The sequence below is a fragment of the Dendrobates tinctorius genome, unplaced genomic scaffold, assembly GCF_039654945.1.
Source record: "Dendrobates tinctorius isolate UK_male_01 unplaced genomic scaffold, ASM3965494v1 ptg000028l, whole genome shotgun sequence".
Classification (NCBI taxonomy): domain Eukaryota; kingdom Metazoa; phylum Chordata; class Amphibia; order Anura; family Dendrobatidae; genus Dendrobates; species Dendrobates tinctorius.
Window position 1 is genome coordinate 86,242,581 of NW_027361696.1, and position 17,882 is coordinate 86,260,462.

Below are 17,882 nucleotides of genomic sequence, written 5' to 3' on the forward strand. Positions count from 1 at the left end.
TCATAATGCCATGCACTCGGTCAAGCAGTCCAGTGCCAGAGGCAGCAAAGCAACCCCAAAACATCAGGGAACCTCTGCCATGTTTGACTGTAGGGACTGTGTTTTTTTCTTTGAATGCCTCTTTTTTTCTCCTGTAAACTCTATGTTGATGCCTTTTCCCAAAAAGCTCTACTTTTGTCTCATCTGACCAGAGAACATTCTTCTTCCAAAACATTTTAGGCTTTTCAGGTAAGTTTTGGCAAACTCCAGCCTGGCTTTTTTATGTCTTGGGGTAAGAAGTGGGGTCTTCCTGGCTCTCCTACCATACAGTCCCTTTTCATTCAGATGCCGACGGATAGTACGGGTTGACACTGTTGTACCCTCGGACTGCAGGGCAGCTTGAACTTGTTTGGATGTTAGTCAAGGTTCTTTATCCAACATACATGCAATCTTGCATTGAAATCTCTTGTCAATTTTTCTTTTCCGTCCACATCTAGGGAGGTTAGCCACAGTGCCATGGGCTTTAAACTTCTTGATGACACTGCGCACGGTAGACACAGGAACATTCAGGTCTTTGGAGATGGACTTGTAGCCTTGAGATTGCTCATGCTTCCTCACAATTTGGTTTCTCAAGTCCTCAGACAGTTCTTTGGTCTTCTTTCTTTTCTCCATGCTCAATGTGGTACACACAAGGACACAGGACAGAGGTTGAGTCAACTTTAATCCATGTCAACTGGCTGCAAGTGTGATTTAGTTATTGCCAACACCTGTTATGTGCCACAGGTAAGTTACATGTGCTGTTAATTACACAAATTAGAGAAGCATCACATGATTTTTCGAACAGTGTCAATACTTTTGTCCACCCTCTTTTTTATGTTTGGTGTGGAATTATATCCAATTTGGCTTTAGGACAATTCTTTTTGTGTTTTTCATTTAAGACAAATTAAATGAAGATAATAATACCAAAGAATGTGTTTGCAATAATTTTCAGGAAGAAACTGAGTATTATCTGACAAAATTGCAGGGGTGTCAATACTTTTGGCCACAACTGTATGTTTTTTTTTTTACATTCAACACATTAGCCGGATGATGGGACTACTACTATCCCATCATTGGCTAATGTGTCAATCACTGTCATTGTAGCAGGCATAGCCCGATGGGACTTGTAGTCACATCGGACGATGCCTGCACACACACAAACCCCCGGCAGGCCCACATAGACCCCCGACAGGCCCTTGTAGACCCCCGGCAGGCCCACACAGACCCCCGGCAGGCCCGCGCAGACCCCCGGCAGGCCCGCGCAGACCCCCGGCAGGCCCGCGCAGACCCACGGCAGGCCCGCACAGACCCCCGGCAGGCCCGCACAGAACCCCGGCAGGGCCGCACAGACCGCGTATCATGATTACATCATTTCAGCAGCCAATAACAGCCATGCCGTTAGTTAACATGGCTAACCCAACTGGCTCATTGCATTATGGGAACTTCCGATTCCGGTATTCGATATTATAAAAATATCGGAACTCGGTATCGGAACTCCGATACAGCGAATATAGACTGATACCCAATATTTGCAGTATCGGAATGCTCAACACTAGCTGGAAGCTGACCAGAAATGAGGTAATTTTGGGAGTAGATTGTGACGGAACCATGGAGGCACTTCAGGGAATGCTTCAGATCCATCACCGTGTCCTCCTCTGGCAGCGCGGTCAGCGGGATCGCCTTGGAATCGGGGATGCCGGCCATGTGAGCGTATCATGATATGTTCTGCACCAGGAGGCTCAGGTGGGCACTACAATGGGAGCCGGGCTGCTATGGTATCTTTATAGAATATTTTTTTCTCTCTCTGTTTCTTTCTCTCTCTCTGTTCTCTTTCTTTCCCCTCTTTCTTCCTTTCTTTCTTTCTCTGTTCTTTCCCCTCTTTCTTTCTCTCTCTCTCTGTTCTTTCTATCTTTATTTCTTTCTGTCTCTGTTCTTTCTCTCTTTCTGTTCTTTCTTACCGCTCTTTCTCTCTCTCTCTGTTCTTTCTTTCTTTCTTTCTTTCTTTCTCTCTTTCTCTGTTCTTTCTTTCTTTCCCTCTTTCTTTTTCTCTCTACCTCTCTGTTCTTTCTTTCCCCTCTGTTTTCTCTCTCCTTGTTCTTTTTTTTCTGGCCACTCTTTTTCTCTCTATGTTCTTTCTTTCCCCTCTTTCTGTCTCTCTCCCTCTCTGTTCTTTTTTCCCCTCTTTCTTTCTCTCTGTTTTTTTTTCCCTCTTTCTTTCTCTTTCTCTCTGTTCTTTTCTTTCTTTCTCTCTCTAATCTTTCTTTCTCTCTGTGCTTTCTTTCTTTCTCTGTTCTTTCTTTCTCTCATTCTGTTCTTTCTCTCTGTTCTTTCTTTCTTTTTCTCTCTCTCTGTTCTTTCTTTCATACATACACTACTAATCAATAGCCTCCTTCACATGAACGTGTTTTGCCACAGCGTGTCCGTGTGGATGACATGCGTGTCTGTGTGATCCACACAGAGACAAGTCCATATTTGGCCAGCACCATGGATGTCACATGGCATGAATCGTGGTATGTATTAAAGGGGGGGCCCACTGAGACTCTTTCGCCCGTGGCCCTCAAAAACCTGGAGCTGGCCCTGCACATACAGCTTAGCTATGTGGAAAGAAGAAAAACTTGCACACAAACACACGCTACCACATTTTAAAGTTTATTTCACGCATGTGACAGGTTACATGACCAGAAAAATCTTTCATCTTGTCATCTGTGAAGCTTTTGCAGCTTTAAAGATGTTCAGTTTCTATGAGCTTTTGTTTTGCCTTGCACCAAACAGAATGATTAGTATAATTGTGACATCCCAGGAGTCTGGTTGTCACAGTGGTATTGCCTCCCTCACAGGGAGTAATGTCATGCCTGGAAGCAAGGAGGGGTCCCCTTACCAGGTGTCAGTAGGAGAGAAGTCGATCAGAACCTGGGGAGTGGAGCTGTGATTAAACTCGCCCCAGAGCTGAGCGCTAGGAACCGGATACCAGAGTCTGTGGTTGCATGGGTACTGAAGTCCCAGCAGCTAAATCCAGAGGGCAGGGGACTGAAGGTCTCCTGGCCTGATCTAATACCCGGTGGCACAGCAGCATACCAGAGCCTGGAGGCAACACAAAGGAGCGGCACCTGTGATAGGCTCAAACTGCCTGCCATGCAGGCAACTGTTTGTTTTTAAAAACATAGAGAGACAGCAGCAGGAGGACGAGCTGTTAGGCAGCAAGGAAAAAGGGAGGACAGCACAGAAGGAAAGCCTCCGTATCTACCTGGCCAGGTGTATCCAAAATTGCTTCCAGGCTGCCTGGCTCTCCATTACAATCTGTTACCAGTGGCCCCGTCTGTACTATCAACCATCAAGTAAAGGAAAAGAAAACTACAGCCCTTGTGTCCTCCAGTGATCTTTGCGCCCTGAGTCCTGCACCACAAGGTACACGATGCCTGACATAAACAGAACAGGTAGCCCTGGGGCCCAACTACACCTGCGGGGAGCAGAACCATCCCAGCTGTGTCACTATCAGCCCCAGCGGTCTCTTTTAGCAGTGTCAGCCATCCGTTGATGAACACAGGTGGCGTCACGTTAAATCCCATATACATATTTCCCATTTTATTGCACAGCCAGGTCCACGGAGTAAGATCACGGCCCTGTGACTTCCCCAAAGAACTGTCTGACCCAGTTCCAAGTATCCCACGGCCCTGGTGGGTGTGTCATTTTGGCATCATGAACAGGATTTTGTAGCCTGGTATTACCGGGTACTGTGTGCCATAGACTTTATTGAACTGTATAATAGCCGCGATTACTGCACCACACAGCGTGAAAAAAGCAGGAAGCCCTGACTTTGCCCAGAGGGAGGTGAAGTCCTGGCCGGACACCAACAAAAGAACTGTTAGGCAAATCCTGGCCCTGCTGAAGGATACTTTTGACAGCAGCGGAGATTAAAATGAAATTCTACGGGTGCAAACAAAGGGCTCAGGACAGTGTATAGGGCTATGCCCTAAACCTGCAAGAGGTGCTGCAGGCCATTAAACAGGTAGAACCCGACAGTACGAGACGAGGACAGATTTTACAGAGGGGCTCCTGTCTACCGCTCACCGAACACAGCTGCGCATTATGGCCCTGCAAAACCCTGACCTGGACTTCGCACGACTTAAAGATCGGGCCATCCGGGTGTTGCGAGAACCAACCCCAAGTGGCACTACACCCCTCCAGCCCCCTGCTATCACATAACACCAGGAGGCGGCATCCTTTTCCCCAGCACCCGTGAAGGCCGATGCGTAGACCCTAGATAATTACTCCTCTGCAGGCCTACGTCTCCAGGTCCAGGAGTAGACCAAAAGTGTGGCTGCAATAACCAACACTGTGCAGTCCATGCAAGTGTCCCCAAAGGAGAAGATCCAGCTGGCCTGCAGTCCAGATGACTTCCCGTGGCGATTGCAGAGGAGAATCCCACCGACCAGAGGGAGAGACAACAATCGCGATGACCAGGACGCATGGCCCATCTTTTGCCGCTGCAACAAGCCGGGGCACATTGCAAGAGTCTGTAATTTAAACAAGCAACCCCTGGGGCAGAGGGCCATCCCCCAGGAGTAACACGACCGGGCTCACAAAGCTGAGGAGACAAGTACGTGGAAGGATGGCCGGTCCTGCCTGTTGTGCTTGATGGCATTGCGATGAACGCTTTTTTGGACACCGGCTCCCAGGTGACAATGATGCCATATATCCTTTTTAAATGGTATTGGGCTGATTCAGACATTACTCGCAGCCCAGATGAACCGTTTAACATCTTTGCCAGCAGTGGTCAGCTGTTGCCTCTTGTGGGGTATAAGGACGTGACCATCAAGGTTGGCCAAGTAGAATTGCAGTAGCAAGGTTTGATTATAGTTGATATTGACAGACAAGAATGCCATCCTATGATTACTCTAGGCACCAATGTAATAGAGAATTGTCTTGGAGAAATTATTGTTTTATTGCAACAGGTAGCCGAGACTGCCAGTTCCAGTCAGCAGAGTGTCCTGCAAAAGGAAATCAGAGCCCTGATGCAGAGACTGTCAGAGTGAGTAATCCATTCCCTATTGCAATACCGCCTAGGAGTGAAATGTTGACTTGGTGTCAGGCAGCAATAGGCCTCAGGGGTAAAGATTACCAGGCCCTGGTAGAACCCGTGTACTCTGATAGTAGACCCATCATCCTATCAGCCAGTCGATGTCAGCGGTCGATCAGCGGTCGATGTCTGCAAGGGGAGGGTACCAATATGCATCCTGAATTGTGGGGAGAAAGAGGTCCATTTACCCCGGTATGCCACCATTGCTAAGCTGTTCACTGTCAGTAATAATGCAACAAAGGCCATAGAAACTTTGCTTCAATTCGACCAGGCGGAGGACAATGGCTCTGAAAGGCAGCTGGAGGATTGGTGTCAGAAGCTACACATAGGTACTGACCACCAAAAGCATGGGGTTTACCGGGTGGTTCGAGAATATGAGCGGGTCTTTAGCAAACACTCTCTAGACTTTTGGCAGGTAAAAAGGGTCCAACACCATATCCCCACCGGAGATCATCTGCTCATTAAAGAGATACCGGCCTGTACCCCCAGCCCTGTGCCAAGGGTATGATATGGGAGATGAAGGAGGCTGGTGTAATCAGAGATAGTTGTAGCCCCTGGGCAGCTCCGTTAATCCTCATTAGAAAGAAAGATGGTACAATGAGGATCTGTGTTGACTACAGGCAGATTAACTGCATTACACATAAAGATGCCTACCCGTTACCATGAATTGAGGAATCATTAGCTGGACTGAGGTCCGCTAACTATTTCTCCACTTTAGATCTCACCAGTGGGTTCACATGGCAGAAGAAGACTGAGAGAAGACAGCGTTTATGACACCAATGGGCCTCTGCGAGATCAACTGCATGCCATTCGGGCTCTACAATGCACCGGGAATGTTCCAGGGGTTAATGGAATGCTGCCTAGGACATAAAAACTTCAAAACCGTTTTGTTGCATCTGGACGATGTCATCGTTGTTTCAAAGATGTACAAAGACCACCTGGAGCACCTGGCCGAGGTGTTCGAGGCCTTATCCGGTTTTGGCCTGAAAGTAAAGCCATCAAAGTGCCACATGTTGAAGCCCAAGGTGCAGTACCTAGGTCACGTGGTAAGCACCGAAGGTGTGGCACCAGACCCGGAAAAAGTCATGATCAAGGACTGCCCAACACCCTCCACTATGGCAGTTACTCTGGCTGATAGGTTACTACAGGAGATTCATAAAGTGCTTCACCAAGATAGCAGTACCCATGCAGGACCTCTTAATAGGCCAGTCCAAGAAGGCCAAGAACTCGAGTCCTCCATTTGAGTGTAGTAAAAGAGAAGAAGAATTCTTCACTCGGTTGAAGATGGCTCTTACGGGAGAAAAAGTCCTGGCTTACCCCGACTATGGCCAACCCGTTGTACTCTATACAATGTGGGATTTGGAGCATTGCTGTCCCAGGTACAGCAAGGCAGAGAGAGAGTCATTGCCTACGCCTGTAGGAAACTTCATCCCACAGAAAGGAACTCCGACAACTATGGTTCCTTTAAACCGGAGTTTCTCGCCATAGTCTGGGTGGTAACAGAGCGCTTCTATCACTACCAGGCTTCAGCGAAGTTTACCACTTATACAGATAATAATCCGCTGACCCACCTTGAAACGGTGAAGCTAGGTGCATTAAAGCAGCGATGGATGGCTCGGCTGTCCAATTACGAGTTAACCATCAAATATTGGGCGGGGCATAAAAACGCTAATGTTGATGCGCTGTCCAAGATGCCCAACGTGCCGGATGGGGGAGAAGACCCAGAGGAACTCAAAGAAATCGAGTTACCAGCCTTACACCGCCCCAGTGCGGCACAGTGCTCCCACTGTGTGAGGGACAAGCGCTATGCCGAGCAAGAGGCAACGATTAACCCATTGCCCCACCATGGATGGGCAGAAATGCAGGACAGCGATCCGGTAGTCCATCTAGTAAAGGAATTGGTGACACAAGCTGATTAGCACCCTGGTCCAGATGCTCCACAAGAGACCCAACAGTTGTGGAAGGAGAAGGGCAAGTTGTTCATCTATGAGGGGAAGCTGTGTTACAGAAGCGTCAACTCCCGAACCCACAAACTGGTCTGGCAGGTGGTAGTCTCAAAGCGGGATGCGCCAATGATCTTAGAAGCGTACCACGATGGAGCAGGACACTTCGGGTGAAAGAAGTAGGAAGTCCTGCTACGTGAGCGATTCTACTGGGTTGGCATGAGGAAAGCAATCGAGAAATGGTGTCGAAAATGTGGCCCATGCAAACTGAGACAGAAAGACCAGAGGGCTCCCCTACAGTTCATAGTCAACAAACAACCGCTTGAGCTGGTAGCCTTGGAGCACGTGAAGCTGGCCCCAAGCCGGTCAGGCTATGTCTACACCCTCACGATAGTAGACCATTACTCCCAGTTCCTGGTAGTAGTGCCAGTGAAGGATCAGACGGCGAAGACGGCAGCCAAAGCATTTCAACAACACTGTTGTTGCCCACATGGTTACCCTGAACGAGTGCACACCAACCAAGGCCCAGCCTTTGAAGCAGAAAAGTTCCAGGAGTACTGTAACCTGTACTGCTGCAAGAAAATAAGAACCATGCCGTATCATCCCCAGACCAACAGGTTATGCAAGAAAACTAACCAGGTAGTAATAGACCTGTTGAAGACTCTGCCACTGGTAAGTGTGTCATAAGGGTTAGAGAGGAGACAATAGCACAATCATCAGCACTCTCCTTGTACAGAGGAAGCTATAAGATGTGCACACTTTTTAGCAACACACACTCTAGATGCATACACCTTAAGCACACACAAGTGTATCTAATAGTCCAAAAAATAACATATATTTTTCCAAAACAACTATTGTTCCATTTTGTGTGATTTACATAAATCAATAAAAGCCCTCTATGTGTTCTTCTATGAAGTCTTATTACTAATACAGTATTATACATTGTGCAAACAAAACAGAAAAAAATTGCAGTAAGATTTTACTGCATCTTGATGCGGAGATGGAAATATAACCAGAATAAATGAAGATTTATATAATGAGCTTGTAGGTACAATAATTTAACTTATTGCATCTGTTCATGAGGCAATTGTAAAATTAAAAAAATATTTACTCTGCCAAAGCCACATGAAAAACAACAAATCATTTATATGAAGAAACTCCATAAAGTATATTGAAACTCTTAATTAGAATGTGTGTAATACTCGTATGGCAATTTCTTCTGTTCCTGTAACTCTTCACATTGATCGCTACTGTGGATTCAAAGACAAATTCATTTCAAGAATAATATGTCTTTTTTTTCCTGTACTCACCCCTCTCTTAAAGGTAATGTATCGCCAAAAATATTTTTAATTGTTAAAACCAGATTATATTTTTCTACTGTTCTTTTTTCATAATCTGTTGTTATTTTCTAATTATAGATATTTAGTTTATTTTACATCCGTAATGGGGATGCCAACTTTCCTTGATAGCATGCCTATCAAAGTTTTTATCCTCTTTACATATTGCAATCATCATATTATATAGCACTGTGTACTTACAATTGCTCATTTTGCATTTCTACCCAGTAAATTCTTCTTTTTCTCTGCTCTATGTAGAAACAGGAAATTTTTTTTCCCTGGAAAAGTCATTCCTCTCTTCAACTCCTGACCCAGTTGCTCCAATCTTCCCTCTGCCAGGAACTTTTGCAATGACTCATGATAAAGGGAAAATTGACTTAATGTTTCTGTACAAAGCTCAAAGGGATTCACCTAGCAATTTTTTTATTTTTAGTCACGTAATGTCATAGACCTAATGGAAAAGAGAAGGATTAGCTGAGTAGAAAGGGAAAATCTGCAATTGTAAGTGCACAGTGCTAAATAATATGACTGCAATATATTAGGAGGATGCAAATTTTAATGGGAGTGCTTCTTTTACTTCTGCTAACAGCTGAGATATCCTTTTAGATATATGATCTAGAGTAGGGGTGCACAACATTATTTGGTACAAGGGTCAAATTGTCATACTGAACCAATCTCAAAATTTAAAGGGACACTTACATGAACACATCTGAATCAAGTTTGTGTTTTTTTTTCAGGAGGATTTGTAGAGTTTCTTCTCAGTCTCTGAAGGAAAAATATCAGTGCCAACAGACCCTAACTTACACTGAGTCTTTGGAGCCGAAACTCTCCAAATCCTTCTCAAAATCTCAAAACTCCAAGTTTAGATTTATTTTTTCTTTTAACATAGCCATGCAGCAGGTCATCTGACCAGTTATGTGGTTCTACATGGGTAAAAGATTAGAATCACCGTCAATACATGAATTCATCACCAGAACCACCGAGAATACATGAATGTAGCACCAGAACCACTGTCAATACATGAATACACCACCAACCTAGCTATAGTGATCAATTGCAATGTGAGGTCAGCCCCATGTACACTTGTATTGCATGAACCTACAATTCCCAATATGTCTTTAACATTGTCATGTAGATACTGGGAGTTGATGTTAACAGTCAATATCAGCCTGTGGACCCTACAGGTACTGATGAGATGTAGTCACTGTCAGTATAAACTTTTAGGTCCAGGTACCTTTTAAATAAGAGAAAAAAAAAAGTTTGTTCCAGCTCCTTTAAAAAATTTAATCCTTTAATGATTCCAAAAAGGTTTTCACACGATTAAAAGCTCCACAGACAGTGTGCAAATATGAGTCTTTGAGAAAGATCTGTAATAGATCGAAACATGCCACTTGCATTCATATTTGCACAATGTCTGTGGAGTTTTTAATCGTGTGAAAACTTTTTTGGAATCATTAAAGGATTAAATTTTTTAAAGGAGCTGGAACAAACTTCTTTTTTTTTCTCTTATTACAAGATGACATAGCATCAGGATGGAGTTCCGTTCACCTGATGGTCTGGTGGTTAAGCTGGCTTTGGTTTTATACCATTTTCTTTTTATACCTTTTAAATAACATCTTCACTGATTGAAATTGTTTTCATCGCTTTTATCTCCAACTGAACTGCGCACTGTTATTTCTGCATTTTTGTTGCTGTGTACGCCAAGTGCATTCCTGGACTGTTTTGCTCTAAGATCACAGTGTGCTGTAAGCAATTCTGTTTAATTTCTCTGTGTATCTTGAATAGCCATCTATAAAGTTAGTCACTATAAACCTGTTGCAGGCAATTTTACTGCACCACATGTCAATGTTTTTTAGGTCAAACAATTATGAAGCTCTGGTCTGACTTTCTTTAGAAAGTGGTGCACTTGTAGCCTTGTATTTAATGCAGCATTCACATCTTACAGCATTATGCAAAAAAAACCCTGTTTGGGAGAGAAGAACAGACAAATCGCGGCACCCTAAGTGCTTTAACGCAATATTGTAGCCTTTAAAGGGTGCACAATTTTATGCACTCACCTGAGAGAAGACTAATACGGCTTTAGATTGTGTATCCTCAGAAATCCTTCCTTCTGGGATACTCCTCAGTAGACAAGGCTTGCAGCTTGCCTCGGGTGGATCCAAGTGAAAGAGCCAGGTTCAGGCTCACACAGGATGAGTAAATCAAGAAAGGCACATCCAGCCCATGAACAGCAGCGCTTCCCAGGACTCACATCCAAAGATGATATTTCATATTTTTTTATTTCATAGGTTAAAAAAGAAGAGATACAACGCGTTTCGGATACAGTGTATATCCTTCATCAGGTATCATAAAAACACAGTACAAATCCTAATACTGAATTTTATACTATTAGGATTTGTACTGTGTTTTTATGACACCTGATGAAGGATATACACTGTATCCGAAACGCATTGTATCTCTTCTTTTTTAACCTATGAAATAAAAAAATATGAAATATCATCTTTGGATGTGAGTACTGGGAAGCGTTGCTGTTCATGGGCTGGATGTGCCTTTCTTGATCTTACAGCATTAGTACAAGTTGACACAATAAGATTCTTTGTCCAATTTTAATTTTGATGTTTGTTAGTGCTTTCTGTATTTTTGTGACCTAGATCATTATGCCATATGTGGATACAAGCCTTGTATCCATGTTTGCAGTCCTACCTGTTCCTTACTGAAATGAGTTGATACAAATGCTTATCCACTTCAACATTAGATATCACACAATTTTCATCCAGGATAGCATGCTTGTCACTTTTTAATTCTACAGTGACTCCTCTAGCTGCCATAAGGTTTGTGGATAACAGTCCTCCTAGACTGGGAACATACAACACATCTTTTACTGGTATGGCTAAATTCTGTCCATTTTTATTGGCACATGAAAGTTCCATATCCAGTACCTGTGATTTGCTGCTCTTGACTTGATGCACCAACAAATTGTATAGTTGTTTTCCTTTTTATATTTTACATTTTTTCTTTTAGTGTCCTTTTCTGTGGCATCTGAATCATGCTCTCGTTTCTTGTATGTTTTTGTAACTGTCAGTTAAAGGTAGGTTTACACGAGCATATAAAAAATCTTTCAACGTTTCATACAGAAAAATGAAATTATTTTTTTTTTCTCACTTGTTATCCATATGCAATCTGATTTTTTTCTACTGCAGCAGAGCATTTACGGTTTTTTATTTAAACAGAGCTACATGTATGTATCTGTAAAAATCAGATGGTATACTCTGGCTCTTTATGGTATCCGATTTTTTTTACGAACCTATAATCTTTAATGGGTGAGTCTCATCCATTCTACCGAAGAAACTAATACATGCTGCAATTTTATTTCACCTGCGAAATTGTTCAGTGAAAAAAAATTGTTCATCTGCACTGCACTAATGAATAACATCGGTCTGTTTTTTCTACGGACAGCACATCACTAAGGGCTGAGTCAAATGGCCATATAACTCGTGCAATGATGGCACTGCACGGACTGGCCAGCACCTCTCCTGACCTGAGCAAGCAAGACACCATGATGGATTACTATGCAGTTGTCAAGCTCAGGTCAGGAAAGCTGTGAGGTTTACGATGTGATTCTCGCAGGAGAATACAGCAGTCTGTCTCTGCCCTAAGACTGATTCCACTATCAGTTTCTGTGCATTTGGTTCCTTACCTCTTTATTATTCATCTATTAGCCTGGTCTTTATAAACTCAAGTGTCAGATCATCCTTAGGCCTTATTTCCTTAACAGAAATAACTTGCAGTTTAGACGTGAATTCACATGCAGTTTGCGCAGTACGCTCCACATTCATTTAGCAGTGTTCTCATGTCTTATCTTAATCTGTTGATCATGCTCAATTAATAAGATTGTAATTTTAATATGTGGTCTTTGGAGTAATAACTAGTGATGAGCGAATGTGCTTGGATAAGGTGTTATCCAAGTGTTAGTGTGCTAACTGAGTATCTCGGGTACTGTAGAAAAATATGTTCGAGTCCCCACAGCTGCATATCTTGCTGCTGATGGACAGACAAAACACATACATGGATTGCCTGTTTGGTATGGCAGGCGCGGGAGTTGAACATATTTTTCGAGCCACACCTTATCCGAGCACATTCGCTCATCACTACTGATAACCTCTCCAACAAGATATCTCTGGGCAGTAATATTTTCATCTTAAACTTCCATAGCTTATGGTTATCATTTTTCAATTTGGCAACTGTGATTATAATTTCAAAGATGCTGCCATTTTTCTTCTCTCTTTTGTATGTATCGTATATTTCGGACTATAAGACACACTTTTTTTCTTCCAAAAATGTGGAGGAAAATGGTGGTGTGTCTTATAATCTGGATGTACCTGCTCTGGCTGAGGGGGAGCACCAGTGGTGAAACAGCGGGTCACAGGAGGCAGGGGCCGGCAGCTGTGGCTAACTCCTGTGCTTTGCTAAAGATAAATGAATATTCACTGCTTTCCACACCCATGGGCATGGAGAGCAGTGAATATTCAATTCTCTTTAATGGTGGACAAGATATTATTCTCAGCAGTTGGCATCCTGCAGATGCCAGGCATTCAGTTGTGCCTGCTACTTAAGGCGATGAATATTCACTGCTCTCCACTCTCATAGGCATGTATTGCAGTGAATATTCATTCAGTAGTGGCACACATGAACTCCCGGCAGCTGCACAAAGCCGACGTCCGGGACTAACACTGTGCTAGCTATTAAAGAGCAATGAATATTCACTGCTCTCCATGCACATAGTCCCGGTGTGGAGAGCAGCGAGTATCCTGGCAGCTGTCCTCAACTTGTAACCGGCACATGACATGACTGCCTTGCGCTGCTTACAAGCATAAATCAGCTGCTGGCATCGGAACAAGACGCTGCGAGGGAGCACAGATGGGTAAGTATAATAGTTTATTTTTTTATAGGAATGGGGTCCAATCATATCAGGATAAGGATGGGTCCATGCATCCATGCATACATTCATCTGGAATATTGTGTCCAGTTTTGGGCACCACATTTTAAAAAAGACATCAACAAACTGGAGCAAGTTCAGAAAAGAGCGACCAGAATGGTGACCGGTCTGCAAACCCTGTCTTATGAGGAAAGGTTGCAGGATTTGGGAATGTTTAGTTTGCAAAAGAGAAGACTGAGAGGAGACTTAATAGCTGTCTACAAATATCTAAAGGGCTGTCACATTGTAGAAGGATCAACTTTATTCTCATTTGCACAAGGAAAGACTAGAAGCAATGGGATGAAACTGAATGGGAAGAGACACAGATTAGATATTAGAAAAAACTTTTTGACAGAGTGATCAATGAGTGGAACAGGCTGCCACGAGAAGTGGTGAGTTCTCCTTCAATGGAAGTCTTCAAACAGAGGCTGGACAGACATCTGACTGGGATGATTTAGCGAATCCTGCTTTGAGCAGGGGGTTGGACCAGATGGCCCAGGAGGTCCCTTCCAACTCTACGATTCTATGATTCTATGATTCTATACCAGGACAAAGATGGGGGCCCTGCATACCAGAATAGAGATGAGGGGGACCATGCCTACCAGTATATGGATGAGGAGGCCATGCCTACTAGGCTAGGGATAAGGAGGACATGCCTACCAGGCTAGGGATGAGAGGGACATGCATACCAGGATAGGGATGAGGAGGCCTTGCATACCAAGATGGGGATGAGGGGGCCATGCATACCAGGATAGGGATGAGGGGGCCATGCATACCAGGATGGGGATGAGGGGGCCATACATATGAGGATTGGGATGAGGGGGCCATACATATGAGGATTGGGATGAGGAGGCCATACATACCGGGATAGGGATGAGGGGGCCATGCATACCAGGATGGAAATGAGGGGGCTGTGCATACAAGGATGGGGATGAGGGGGCCATGCATACCAGGATGGGAATGAGGGGGCTGTGCATACAAGGATGGGGATGAGGGGGCCATGCATATCAAGATAGGAATGATGGGGCCATGCATTCTAGGATAGTGATGAGTGGGCCATGCATGCCAGGATGGGGATGTGGGGGCCATGCACACCAGGATAGGGATGAGGGGACCATGTATACCAGGATAGGGATGAGGGTGCCATGCATACCAGGATTAGGATGAGAGGCCATGCATACCTGGATAGGAATGAGGGGGCCATGTATACCAGGATAAGGATGAGGAGGTCATGCATACCAAGATGTTGATGAGGGGACCACACATACCAGGATAGGGGATATTAAGTACAGAATTGAACACATTTTTGGATTATTTTTTTTTCTAATTTCCTCCACTAAAATCTAGGTTGGCTTTATGGTCCGGTGCATCTTATAGTCTGAAAAATACATTATATACTGAGCGTCTTCCTGATAAAGGAAATGAAGATCTCTGGAAAATTTCTTGTAGTATTCTTTTCACAAAGCTGTGCTGTGTTCAATCCTGGGTTGTGTCTGAGCCCATAAAATGTTTCAGGTTTCAACTTAATTATCCAGCACTTAGACATTGTGGGAGAATAAATTGTCTAACTTTGGACACAAATCAATCATCTTCATCATTACATCATAAATAACAGGGGAAAACTGACACATATAAACTAAAGAGATCTCAAGGTACAGAATTATCACATTCAGTCCACACAGCACCATCCGCTGTTTGTTCAACACAGTCCCTCCTATAAAAGCCTGCAGCTGTTGTATACTCCTCAAAAATTATTGTATTATTTCCCCTCAGTTGAAAAGATATACAGTGGGGAAAAAAAGTATTTAGTCAGTCAGCAATAGTGCAAGTTCCACCACTTAAAAAGATGAGAGGCGTCTGTAATTTACATCATAGGTAGACCTCAACTATGGGAGACAAACTGAGAAAAAAAAATCCAGAAAATCACATTGTCTGTTTTTTTTTCATTTTATTTGCATATTATGGTGGAAAATAAGTATTTGGTCAGAAACAAGCAATCAAGATTTCTGGCTCTCACAGACCTGTAACTTCTTCTTTAAGAGTCTCCTCTTTCCTCCACTCATTACCTGTAGTAATGGCACCTGTTTAAACTTGTTATCAGTATAAAAAGACACTTGTGGACACCCTCAAACAGTCTGACTCCAAACTCCACTATGGTGAAGACAAAAGAGCTGTCAAAGGACACCAGAAACAAAATTGTAGCCCTGCACCAGGCTGGGAAGACTGAATCTGCAATAGCCAACCAGCTTGGAGTGAAGAAATCAACTGTGGGAGCAATAATTAGAAAATGGAAGACATACAAGACCACTGATAATCTCCCTCGATCTGGTGCTCCACGCAAAATCCCACCCCGTGGGGTCAGAATGATCACAAGAACGGTGAACAAAAATCCCAGAACCACGTGGGGGGACCTAGTGAATGAACTGCAGAGAGCTGGGACCAATGTAACAAGGCCTACCATAAGTAACACACTACGCCACCATGGACTCAGATCCTGCAGTGCCAGACGTGTCCCACTGCTTAAGCCTGTACATGTCCGGGCCCGTCTGAAGTTTGCTAGAGAGCATTTGGATGATCCAGAGGAGTTTTGGGAGAATGTCCTATGGTCTGATGAAACCAAACTGGAACTGTTTGGTAGAAACACAACTTGTCGTGTTTGGAGGAAAAAGAATACTGAGTTGCATCCATCAAACACCATACCTACTGTAAAGCATGGTGGTGGAAACATCATGCTTTGGGGCTGTTTCACTGCAAAGGGGCCAGGACGACTGATCCGGGTACATGAAAGAATGAATGGGGCCATGTATCGTGAGATTTTGAGTGCAAACCTCCTTCCATCAGCAAGGGCATTGAAGATGAAACGTGGCTGGGTCTTTCAACATGACAATGATCCAAAGCACACCGCCAGGGCAATGAAGGAGTGGCTTCGTAAGAAGCATTTCAAGGTCCTGGAGTGGCCTAGCCAGTCTCCAGATCTCAACCCTATAGAAAACCTTTGGAGGGAGTTGAAAGTCCGTGTTGCCAAGCGAAAAGCCAAAAACATCACTGCTCTAGAGGAGATCTGCATGGAGGAATGGGCCAACATACCAACAACAGTGTGTGGCAACCTTGTGAAGACTTACAGAAACCGTTTGACCTCTGTCATTGCCAACAAAGGATATATCACAAAGTATTGAGATGAAATTTTGTTTCTGACCAAATACTTATTTTCCACCATAATATGCAAATAAAATGAAAAAAAAAACAGACAATGTGATTTTCTGGATTTTTTTTTCTCAGTTTGTCTCCCATAGTTGAGGTCTACCTATGATGTAAATTACAGACGCCTCTCATCTTTTTAAGTGGTGGAACTTGCACTATTGCTGACTGACTAAATACTTTTTTTCCCCACTGTACAAATGCCATAATTGTTTTTATCTGTTATCAATGTGCTTCGTCTCCCTTAAATGAAAGAAAAAATATTCAAAAAGTTGCATGTACTCCAAATGATGCCAATAAAAGTTAGTACCCAAAAAACTAGCTTTGACAAAGCTCTAAATAGAAAAAATCTATAGCGCACATAATTAATACATCCTAGCCATTATGAAATGTATTACTAAAGCCATTTTGCTATTCGTATTTCACATATTTCATATTTGGTGTGCTACCATTTTCTAATTTAATATGTAAGTTGCCTTTTGGTATGCACCTATTCAGACTAGTTCTAGATGTGCCGTCACTTTGTTCTATTACTTGTAGACTAGTTTTCTGAATGAGCACTCCGCCCTTCATCAAGTGGTGATTTTAATCGCATTCAATCACATGTTTGGTTCCTATCGTCCTATATATACAGGCTTTATCATGTTACTAGCCAGAGGTCAGTTCACACCAGGCAGTCAGTATAGGGACCCATTCAATCTGAGATCACCTTGTCGTTGGTGAATGGGCTCAAATCTTTTGGCCAAATTTTGTGCTAAGTATCTCATATGTTTTTCAAGATTACAAAAGCCATTATGCTATTCATATTTCACTTATTTCATATTTGATATGCCTTACAAAAGCCATTATGAAATGTATTACTAAAGCCATTTTGCTATTCGTATTTCACATATTTCATATTTGGTGTGCTACCATTTTCTAATTTAATATGTAATTTGCCTTTTGGTATGCACCTATTCAGACTAGTTCTAGATGTGCCGTCAGTTTGTTCTATTAAGAGTAAAGGAGCATACAGGACTGTTCTGTGTCCCTGTGGGTAGAGGAGCTCTGGAACCCTCTCAGAGTCGGGTGTAATACGGCCGGTACGAAGAGGAGTGAATGTTGTGTCTGTTGTAATTATGTTTTTGTTGCGCCTGTTGTGCCTTTTCTGCTGGAAAGCAAGACTTTGCCCTGGAACTGTGCCACGTACTGTGTGCAACTGCATCAACAGACTGTTCTTGGGACAGGCAGTGCACCTGTCATTCAAAGATAGTACTCAATTTCAAGGGAGGGGGACGCCTCCCCCAAGGACTGTTGACTGTTAACCTTACGGAAAGGTCATGTGTTTTTAAATA